The following is an 11794-nucleotide window of genomic DNA, read 5'->3' on the forward strand; positions in this document are numbered from 1 at the left end:
TTCCATTTGTAGTCTTGGGATTCGTTTCTATTTATCCTTCCCATCAGCCTCTTTCTTAGGACCCTGTCCCCATGCGGCTAGGGAAATATCAGCAAACAAGTTAGTCCACAGAGACACTTGAGACCGTGTCTTGGCAACAAAGCAAAGCATTCTCTTGAGGTCAGTGAGGGTTTGTAAAGGAGGGAAGGAAAGAGGGAAGGAGAGATGGAAAAGGCGTGGGAACTTCTTTCAGATCCCACCATATGGCATTCACCATAGCAGATGGCAACCCCATCTCTCTTCCTCCTTTGGTACCAAGGGCCTGCTACAACCCCGGAAACACCTTTGTCCCCAAGCAATATTCCTTGCCTCTTAATGAATCCCTGTTAAGAACTGAGTTTTGAAGTTGACAAGTCTAGCCTCCAATGGTGTCCCTGCTGTTCAATAGACAAGTGACCTTAGTAAAGCTGGCATGTCTTGGGACCACTTTTCTTGAGTGTCAAAAGAGGGTGGTGCTTCACAGAATGGTTGGGAGGGGGAAGGAATTCGGCCACACTTTCAGGATTTTGTTCAGGGACATCCAGGAAGTTCCATGGAAGCCTCCTCCTTCACTTGCTCAGTTTCTCAGTTCCTGTTCAGAGTAAAGGGGTAAACATATTCTGCTTTCACAGGGGACACAAGCAGAGCACAAACTTCCCTGGCTGGGACCCACATACCAAAATGGTTATGTGAGGCCTCCTTTCCTGGCATAGATCACTACCATAAGACCTTCAGCTTTCCTGAGCTGCCTCAACTTGGGGTGTTCTGGGAACATCAATCCAAGAAATTAGAAAGGGAGATGAGGCATAGGAAGATTATACTGGCATATGTGCTTAAAAGACTTTCCCCAAGCCAGGGTAGGAGGACTCTAACAGAGATGGGAGATTAACTCAAGGTGGGGAATAGTGTTGTCCCTTGTTGGGGCTGACATAGAGGGGCTCTTCCATAGCTACACAATGAGAGGTCTTGGGGCCAACTGTGACATGTGTAGGTAGGCCTGAGCGACAGGCATTTTTGGATCAGCAGTCAGGTAAGGTCCTTGGTAGGCAAATGCAGTATCCAGACCTCCTTCTCATCCCTTCTTTCAATATATCACTAAATGTCTGGATTAACAATGTTCTCTTCACAGGTATAAGAAGCCTTCTTTTGAGTTGTTGGTCAGGGTTTCCAAGAGATTCCCCAAACATCCAGCCTAATGCTATTGCCCTTGGCTACCTCCCAGAGGTAGAAGGTAATTCTCTATTGCTGAGGACACCCTGCACTTCAAACACATCTGGAACTGACATGAAGGCCTTCTCCCCGAGGACTGGCTTTTCTGGTACCAGAAGCATCCAGAGGAAGGAGACAACCAACAGTACTACCCAGTGATGATGCTTCTGAACCACACTGACCAGCACGGCACGATAACCTAAGGGTGCAGTCGTGGCGCACAGACCTCGGCAGTAACCAACAGCTCTCTTAAAACCTGATCAACAAGAGGCAAAGCATGCCGGTACTGGAAACCTAGCCAAATACCCAGGGTTAGTGAAGTCGTGGACCTTGGAGGAGAGCCTAAAACTTTAATCAGCAGCACTTTAAAAATAGCATAATCCTTAACTACGCTCTCAATATTTATCTTTATACACACAGGGGTATTGTCCTCACCCCTCATCCGGGTAACTTCTCTTTGCCACAGACACTACTAGAAAACCACAGCCCAGTTGTGGAGCCCAGTCCCAACAGCTACATCCACAACCCAACTCCTACAGCTAAGGCTCAGGGAAGATTGCGGAAGGGGAGATGGAAAGATTAAGAGCCGGAGGATCAGGGACTTAGCTATGAGGTTGTGTCTCCCAGTAACGGCAGGAGCTACGCCTGTGAAGTCTCAGCAACATGGCTGCCTGAGCAGGAGCTGAAAAGACAATAGCAGCAGCCATGCCGAAGGAGGTGGGAGAGAGCCACAAGGCCTCAACACTCCACACAGAACTGCAGGCCGCTGAGGGGGGCTGAGGGCGGGAGAAGGAGCTCCCCAGTGAGAGCGCACCGATTGTTTATCCAGTACCCAACAGCCAGTCCTGAAAACAAACATGTCAGTAACACTATACAGACTGAAGATTGTATATATGTATTTATGTATTTAGGAACACACACACACACACACACACACACACACACGCACACACACACACACACAAACACACACAGAAACAACTAAGGAAAAGAGGTCATGAATTTGAACGAGTTGAGCTAGGAGGGGTTATAAAGGAGAGTTTGGAGGAAGGAAAGAGAAGGGGGAAATGGTGTAATTATATTATCATCTCAAAGAAATGATTTTTAAAAATTGAAAATGTTTTAAGGATTAAATATAAAACTGTAGAGAAAAATCTCCCTTTACTATGGAAAGAAACAAAGCCAACTGCTGGAAAGGGCATACCAGATGTGTGGTATTGGTATTAGGTTGACGAGGATGTATATATGAGATAATTGAGAGAAATTGAAGTTGTGTCTCGGAATCTGGAGGTCTGGGTCTTGCAACCAGAGGCCCCAGTGGCACTGGGGTCCAGGGCAGTGGAGGTCCTGCCTCCTTGGTGCTGATGCTGAGACTTCAGGCTGATGACTGACCTCCATGATTGAGTTCCTCCATCCACTGAATGGGAGCATCCTTTGTGCCTGCATATGGGTTCCCGAGAGACTTGGGTACAATCACAGTCTTGTTTGGCACATAGTGAGAGCTCTAGAACGTTGGCTGCTCTGGGTGTGGTCTGGTCCTGCAGATGTGAAGAGGAGCCTGCAGCAGTCTGGCACAGATCTCTTTAGGACACTCACCAGTAGCCCACTGTGTTCATTGCATGAAGCCCTTCTAATGAGACCCATCCCAGCTCCTCACCATCATCGTCCCCCTTAGATGGAGGAGCTTGGTCCTTGGCTGGGCCCACTAGCTAATTTTGATGTTTCCCTCTGTTCCTCTGCAGAGCAGGCTTTGGGGACTCTGTCCTAGGGATGGCTTTTCTGATTGTCTGGACACAAACTCTGTGACTTTAGCACTCGAAGATTCAGGGAGCACACAAGTGGTGTGCCTCTCACTGTCCAAGGAACCCAGCCATCGCCTTTGATTTTGAACAAAGGGGATTTGCAGCTTTCATGGTAAATTAATTTTAAGATTTAATACTTAGTTAAATAGACTCAGGAAGCCCTGGTAGAGAATTTTTATGTTCGGTGAAGAAACCAACATTGGATGTCAGGAAGGGTACTCACTCCTGGAGTTCTGCAAGAGGCTGTCCATCCATCCATCCATCCATCCATCCATCCATCCATCCATCCATCCATCCATCCATCCATCCATCCACCCATCCACCCATCCATCTACCCATTGCCCTCCCAGAGGCTTACAGCATCCACAAAACCCAGGACAGCTCTAAGACTTCCAGTTGCTAGCAAGGCTTGAGTGAGGCAGAGCTGGCGTCACCTGATGTGAAGGGGCTTGCTCCGTCTGTTTGGGAAGCAAAGGCATTTCTTCTTCTTGGCCTTGAGTGGCAGGAGGGGCTCAAAACCCCTGAGAGCCAGGGCTGTAATATTGGACAGTGGAACTTCCGTCAGGTGGAGCTCTATAGGAGGTCCTGAGGGCATTAGGGTACTGACTCCAGAGGGATTGTGGGATAATGCCTGTACCCTCTCCTTTGCTCTGACACACCTGGCCATTGTCTTCTATACTCTTCAAGGTGGCCTTCTTCAATCATGAACAAAACTGTGGGCTAAATAAACCCTTTCTCCATTTACAAAGCTAATTGCCTCAGGCATTTCACTGTAGTGCCTGAAAGCTGACAAATGAATGAGATTATTAAGATGGCCTCTTCTTTTCTGGAGGCCATATCTTAATGACCTACAGAGTCCTTTTGACATGTGAGCATAATCTTAGATCACAGGGACTGGGACAAGAGCTCCTTGGGGGCTGTTTTCAACTCACCGGGGCACTCATTATTTCCAGTATTAGCCAACAGTACCGGAATGATAGAAGACTGCTGGGCCCATTCTCAGGGCTTAGAATGATGTTGACAGCAGGTGCTGGCCAGCTTTTCATATGGGTCAGGCCCACGGAAGTTAAGCACATTTCCAGCAGTATTCCCAGCCCAGGGCAGGTGCTGTGTCCTAGATCTAAAGAGAAGCTCCCCTCCAGCCCTCATCCAGTCTGGCCTCTGGGCCAGCACTAGGCTCTTAGAACGGAAGAGCCATGAATCTGTCCTGGGTGTCACCTGGAGACCCTTGCCTGTGGATGGTTGTCCAGCGGTTTACCATGCTGGAGAGTTCTCACCCAGGACAATCCTCTGACTTGGGGGTTCTGGCTACCCACGCCATGACATGAAATGTCTGCTGTGTTGAAACTCCATCCCCAGTCTTAGTTATTTGTATGGCAGCCCCGGAAAGTGGAAAGTGTCTGGGGCAGCAAGCCGCTGACCTGACCCCTCCTAGCCCAGCAGCCTGGCCTCTCCACTGCCACTTTCATCCCCTCAGCCTTAAAAAGAGCAACCTCCAGCAACTTCTAATCCTCACTGTCCAGCCTCAAGCCTCCGGCCCTCGACTTCCAACCGTCCACCTTCCATCCCCAACCACCAACCTCTATCTTGTAACCTCCACCAACCATCAACTTCCTGGGACCCTTAGCCTCCAACCTTTAATCTCCAGTCTCCAACTTCTCCAGTCATGGGCCTCCAACCTTAACCTTCAATCTTGAATCTCCAGGGGTCTTAAAGCTACTTCTTTTACTTAAAATAATTTTTTAAAAAATGTTTTTAAAAGCTGGGCATGGTGGTGCATGCCTTTAACCCCACCACTCTGGAGGCAGAGGTAGATGGATCTCTGTGAGATGGATCTCTACAAAGCGAGACCATCCTGGTCTACAGAATGAGTTCCAGGACAGCCAGTGCTACAAAGAGAAACCCTGTCTTGAAAAACCAATATATGTGGAAGAGACTGGGATTGGAGAGATGGCCCAGTGGTTTAGAATACTGGACGACCCAGGCTGGAGGCCCAGCAGATACATGATGGCTTACAGACATCTGCAACTCTTGTTCCAGTAGATCTGACCCCTCATCTGACCTTCTTGGGTACGAGGCACACATATGGTACACATACATACAGGTAGGCAAAACCCCTTAAAAAATAGGCAGAAAATGTGGAATTGGTGTGATTAAAAGAGAACATATCTTTGAGGGTATTTCCAGAAAGGTTTAGCTGAGCAGATAAAACTGACCCTTAATGTGTGTGGTATCATCCCTTGGGCTGGAGTCTCAGACTGAACAAAAGAGAGACAAGGAACCAAGTGGCAGCGTTCCCCCTCTGACTCTGCGCCACCCCATGGCCCTGCTGCCACGCCTCCAGCATCGTGGATGCACCTCAAACCGTGAGCCAGGACAAACGCTTCCTTTCTTAAGTTGTTTTTGGCAGGGTCTTGTCAAAACTGTGAGAAAGGTAACCAAGACAGTAAGAGACGCACCCAAGCTCGGCCAGGACTCAGGTGCAAGGCCAGGGGTCAGCATTGCAGACGGACAGGATCCTGACACAGGCTGTTCACGCCTTCCCTTTTCTGTATCAAGACCCTCTTCCATCAGCACCCTTTTCTTTAGGTGCTGAGTACCCCATCCCTGGGCCAGGCCATGGTGGAGGTGACCCCAGTAAGGCTTAATTGGGTCAGGCTCCTCTGAGCCTCCTTCTCAGCCAGACCTTGACCTTGGCCATCCATGGTCCTGCCCTGCTGTGACTCTTCCACTTCTGGTTTCTGGTCCCAGCTTCATTCCTAGCCCTTGACATCTCACCCGGTGACCCACCTTTAGCAAGAATGTCTGTCTCTAAGGCAGGCCTTGCCTCCAGTGTCTAATCCATCTGTAGCTTACCCTCTCTCACTCCAAATCTATCACTTTTCTGCATTGGAGTGGAGCTCAGTCCTACCACACTCCTCCCTCTGCTGCAGGAGCTTGAACAAAATTACTCTTACTATTTTTACCAAAAATCCAATGCAACTCTTTCCCCTTGCACAGCGGAAGGTTATATATCTTGGACAGTGACTTGCAGGCCAGAAGACGAGCGTTTTTAAGCACTTTGCAAAATTGCTCTAGCCTATGCGCTTACTGTCCGTTCTTCCTGAGGCCTTCTTCTAGCCTGGCTCCTGGGCACTTGGGAGTCATGAGAGTCTGAGGCCAGCCCTCCCTTCCTCTACATCATCACCCCCACACACCAGCCTGCTCCCTCTGGCCCTCCAGCAGGCTTCAGAAGGAACCACCTCCACTTCTTTAATTATAGCCTCCACCATGCCCTGGATTGCTGTGGTCTGCTATTTTTACTTTCGAACCAAGAGAGGTTTTTGTCTCTTTCCTACCTCAGGTGCAAGGACACATGCTGGGCAGATGTCACTCCTCAAATTTGAGGTCATCGTCAGAGGCTGCCCCACTTCTCCAGGCAGATATGCCTAGGATGAGGCTATCAGGAGTTGGCAGCCTGGAGGGCCTTTGCCTGAAAGCTGTGTGTTTAGATGGGAATACCAGCACCTTTGTTTTAATCTGTTATGGTCATAATTTTTAATGGGTATCGATGATTCCCGAACCCATGACTTTGTGCATAGGGATGTTACAGATATGTCTCTCTAGTTACGTGTGGCAGATGCATTCCAATATGTCATTCTTGGAAGCTACGATGTACTCTACCGGTACCACACCTGCAAGCTTTTAGCCTCTCCACTGCTGCAGAGCTGGTAAAAGAGTCTCAGGGTCATTGATGTCACCACCGAAGGCAACATTTAATCACAGTGGTTCATGTGGCTTATGTTAGACCAGAGGCTGCTGAAGTTACTCCCATCTGCAGCCCTCTGTTTCCATCCTCAGCCTTCTATCTCCATTCTCAAGGTTGATTCTGGGGTTCCTGTTGATAATCCCACCTGGTCTGTAAACAGATTCCCCAGGTGCCTGCATGTCAGGGAATGACAGACACCGTTCTTTATTCCCCAAGGAAGTTCATAGACCAGGTGACCAGACTTGGGGTTGTCAGAGGGTAGCACATTCTGCACCCAGATCCTGGGGCATCACAACTGGATATCCCCTTCCACCTTATCCCCTGTCTCATTCTTTCCTTGGAATTCTCTCCCTTCTCTCTGCTGCCCGGGAATCAGGGACAGCTAGCTGTAGGCTTGTGCCACAGAACCTTCCCCTTTCCTCAGACACCTCTAAGGGACCCCCTCCCCCCCACACACTCTGCTTCTTGGCTCTGAACTCTCATTAGAGTTCCCACCATGCTGCTGAATGCTTTCCTATATGGCCACGGCACTAATAACTCCATCCATTGTCTGTTTTAGTATCTCCCACGAATTTTCAGTTTTATTTGTAATCTCAAATATTCCATGTTAAAAATTTTAAAACTGGAGGAGCTGGAGAGGGCTTCCCACAAGATCTCAGATGCCATGATGAGTTCCTGTCCATTGAGGAGTGACCTGTGGCCGCTGGAAGAGTGTAGCATCCCCAACGTCCTGGAAAACAAAGGAAGGGACAGTCGAGTGGCACAGATTTACCACAGATAGAAAGTCAAGGATGGCTGTAGTTTTTTTGTTTTTTATTTTTTATTTTATTTTTTTTACTCTTTGCTCTTTGGGGGGCCCACCATTCAGCTCCCAAATAATCACATGGAGATTTATTCTTTCTTATGAATGCCCGGTCTTAGCTTGGCTTGTTTCTAGCCAGCTTTTCTTAAATTATCCTGTCTACCATATCCTTTTGCCTTGTACCTTTTGCCTCTGGGATTTTACCTTTCCCTATTCTATACACGTTTTTTCACTTCTTACTCCATGGCTGGCTGTATAGCTGCCTAGCTCCTGATGTCTTCTTCTCTTCTTCTTCTCCTTCTTCTTCTTCTTCTTCTTCTTCTTCTTCTTCTTCTTCTTCTTCTTCTTCTTCTTCTTCTTCTTCTTCTTCTTCTTTCTCCCCCATCTTCTCTTCCCAGATTTCTCCTCCTATTTATTCTTTCTGCCTGCCAGACTAACCCCCACATCCTTTCTCCTGCCTTGCTCTTGGCTGTTCAACTCTTTATTAGACCAATCAGGTATTTTAACTTCATAGAGTTAAACAAATGCAACATAAAAGAATGCAACACATCTTTGCATCACTAAACAAATGTTTTGCAGCATAAACAAATGTAACACATCTTCTACTAATATTCCACAACAACAGGGCCTTCCTTGGCCACCAAAACAAGCTAGAACCCCATATCGTGCCTGGGCTGTGTGTCTTCTGTCCTTCACACTGAGGGGTCCTGATCCCGTGGGCTGCTCCTGATCACAGCCGTGTGAGTTCTGTAGATATTTTCTCATTATTGGTGCCTGTGCCACGATGATAAATGGCCCTTCCCTTCCCTGAGACTCCTGTGCCCCATCACCCCTCCATCTCTCTTTCCCTTCTATTCACCCCTCCATCTTCCTGGACTGGCTTCTAGCCTCTAGAGATCTCCTTGCATTTTCAGTAGCTAGAGTCTGTGGTTCCCTTCAGTCAGCACGAGGCTGCTGTGACTCACAGTGTTGTGCGGCCCATCACGAGTTGGTCCTGCTTCATGAAGAGCAGGGGTCTGTGGGTGGGTGGATCAGTTGTAGATAGTCATTGGAGCTGTTCGAATGTTTTGACTAGCATGAGAAAGCTAGCATGAGCTGGATTGTGAGGCTTTCCATGGACACAGATTCCATAGTTCTGGATGAAAGTGTCGGAGTGGAAGAGTGTGGGCTTCTGGAAGTTTCCCAGCAATCCAATCTGCTGTAGTGTGTGCCTCTCAAGAGCATAATTGGAGGCCTCTGGGTTGTCCACATTTTCATGGCTGCTTGGTTTGGTTGGAGAATCTAACAGACTATTTAGAAAAGCCTGCTCAATGCGATTATTGTTGTTGTTGTTGTTATTTTTAGCTCTCTCTCTCTCTCTCTCTCTCTGTGTGTGTGTGTGTGTGTGTGTGTGTGTGTGTGTGTGTATGTGTGATGTGCATGTGTCACAGTACCCATGTAGAGGTCAGAAGCCAGCCTTGGGTGTTGGTCCTTGCCTTCCTCCTTGCTTGAGGCAAGGTCTGCTTGGCTGTTGGCTGCTGTGCACACCAGGCTAGCTGGCCCGTGAGCTTCCAGGGATTCTCCTGTCTCTATCTCTCATCTCGAAGTAAGAGCACTGGGATTACAGATGCATATGATCATGCCCAGCTGTATGGATCTGAGATCCAAACTTAGATGCCCGTGATTATCCAACCAGCCAGAATACAGTTGTTTGATGGGTGTCAGTAATATCTGCTGTGTTCATAATGTGCATTTCTGTGATACTGAGCATCTTTACCTGTAAAGGGATTGGTATCGGCTCAGGACCCCAAGACCAAGTTCTCAGCACAAAGGAGATTTATTTGCCCCAGAAGGACAGAGGGCAGGGAATAAGAGACAAAGACAGGAGACAGAAAAGGACAGGGAGAAGGAGAAGGGTACAAGGGAGAGGGGGCAGGGGTATTTGTCCAGGGTTGGGGACAAACAACTGCTTCTGGATAGAGAGGAAACAGACATGGCCCCTAGGAAAATGGTGATTTATAAAAGTAAAGGGGGAAACCCCATGTTAGGATGAGGTGTTTAATTTTAATTGGGCATGTTAATTAGGTGAGCCAAAGGGGGCTTTTGATTGCTGGACTTCAGTACTTTGATAGTTGGACCTTGGAGGTTAGCCTCAGGAGGAGGAAGTGGCCAAATAAGGGAACAGACCTGGGGGCAGCTTTAGGAATTTAACCTAAAGGTTTTTAGCAAGGCAGAGGGACTGGGGGAGAAAGGCGAGGCCTGCCAGAGTCATGTGTGCCAGGCTCCAGCTGGCCAGAGTTGCTTCAGCTTGCACATTTTTCATGTGGATAGCTTGCTTGGGAAGTTGTTCAAATCCTTTGCCCATTATTTCATTGGCTGTTGGCTGGCTTGCAATGGGTCTCTGAGATTTCTGTATCCAGTGGGAGTTCTTATTAGGCACATGATTTTAAACTGTTGTCTGCCAGGGTTTTGTTGGTGGTCATTTTCTCTGTCTCTCTGTCTCTCTCCTCTCACCTGTGTGTGTGTGTGTGTGTGTGTGTGTGTGTGTGTGTGTGTGTGTGTGTGTGCCTGTGGAGACCAGAAGAGGGCACCATATCCCCTGGAGCACACACAGACTCTCTCCTGGCCACCCTCTTGCACACTGCTCTCTCCCTGGTATAGACTCTATGGCCCTGGCATCTCCAGTATCTTGGGATTTCCATTGCAACTTAGACTTCACCTTCTCAGCTTCACACACAGCTACTCAGGGCATCTCTGCAGGGACTCTGACCCTGCTACACATTGCTTGTCCTCAGTTACTGTCTATGCCTCTCTCAATCCCGCATCCTCCATGTCTTTGAAACCAGTACCACCTGGACGACATTGCCAAGTTCTGCTGCCAGCTCAAGATACTATAACTGTGTACCTTCTGCATGCTGACCCAGGGAAATACCTGGGGATGGGCAGAGACATGCTTCAGGTTAGGCTTTCCCATGATTCTTCACAGATGGAGCCTCTGAGAGGTACGGTTCTGCCTTCTATGCGGTTCCAGTGCCGTGTATGAGGTGCTCTTCAGTGGTACTGGGCCCTTTGTCAGTCACAACTGCTTTTCTACACCATCCTGGGCTCTCATGTCCTGAAATTTGTTCTGCTAAACCAAGTGGCCCATCATCTCTCAATTCAGCTTCACTCAGGTTCTTAGGACATAGGCAGAATGAAGCCAGGTTCTTGGCCACAATTTCACATGAATGGCCCTAGTCACATTCCTGATAGTCCTTGCTCCCCTCCAAAACTTCATGAGCTGGGTCCCCACTGTCCACGTTTTCCTCATCTTTCAGATGAGCCTAGGGCAATGTTTAGTCTAGGGGTGACTTTCCTGACCCCAGAGACCTCCTCCTGTGTTTGCAGCTGGTGCCCTGTAGCTTAGGGACCTATTCTCTGGCTGAGGGGATCAGCCTCATGTCCTCACTTTGCTTGAGCTCTCAGTGTTTGGCTTCTCCTTGGCCCCAGTGGCCTCAGCACACATCCCTGCTGACTGTCTGCTGATTCAGGGCTGCACATGGGGAGGCCAGAGCAGGACTTCCAGTGTCTTCCTCTGTTGCCTTTGAGACAGAGTCTCTCACTCAACCTAGAGCTCGGACATTTTTGGTCAAGCTGGAGGCCAGCAAGCCCCAGCAATCCATCCATCTTGTTTCATTCCCGTGAACCCTGAGCTTACAAATGTGCACGGCTCTCCCTGGCGTCTCCCCCGGGTGCTGAGGGTCTGGACTGAGGTCCTCACACTTGCGTGTTGAGTTCTCACTTGCTGAGCCACTCCCAGCCCCCGCTGCCTCCTTGGTGATCTGCTTCAGGGGCTCCAGCTGCATCGTCCTCCCGGGACCCTCCGCTGCTTCCTGCACTTTGGAGGGGAGACGCAGGACTCCCCTCACTTCAATGCAACTTGAAGACTTTCTCCAGGCAGAAAGTAGAGCTTAGATCCCGCCTCCCCTTCTGCGTGGGTGCTTTTTATCCGATGTCCAGGCCATTGCTAGATTGGTTTTGTCCAGTTGTTTTCTTCTTCTCTTATTTTCCATGTTCTTTAACGTTGTCTCAGGAGGGAGAGACTTTGTCTGGTACAGTTCTATCTCGGCTGGATGCTGCTTTATTTTCTTTTCTTCAACCAATAAAAGTTTTACTAGAAATGTTTATTCAACAAATATTTATTTTCACAATGTCAACATGCCTAGTACTGCCTTGGGCATAGGATGGTGGGGCTGT

Source organism: Peromyscus maniculatus, chromosome 4 (genome assembly GCF_049852395.1).
Source record: "Peromyscus maniculatus bairdii isolate BWxNUB_F1_BW_parent chromosome 4, HU_Pman_BW_mat_3.1, whole genome shotgun sequence".
Classification (NCBI taxonomy): domain Eukaryota; kingdom Metazoa; phylum Chordata; class Mammalia; order Rodentia; family Cricetidae; genus Peromyscus; species Peromyscus maniculatus.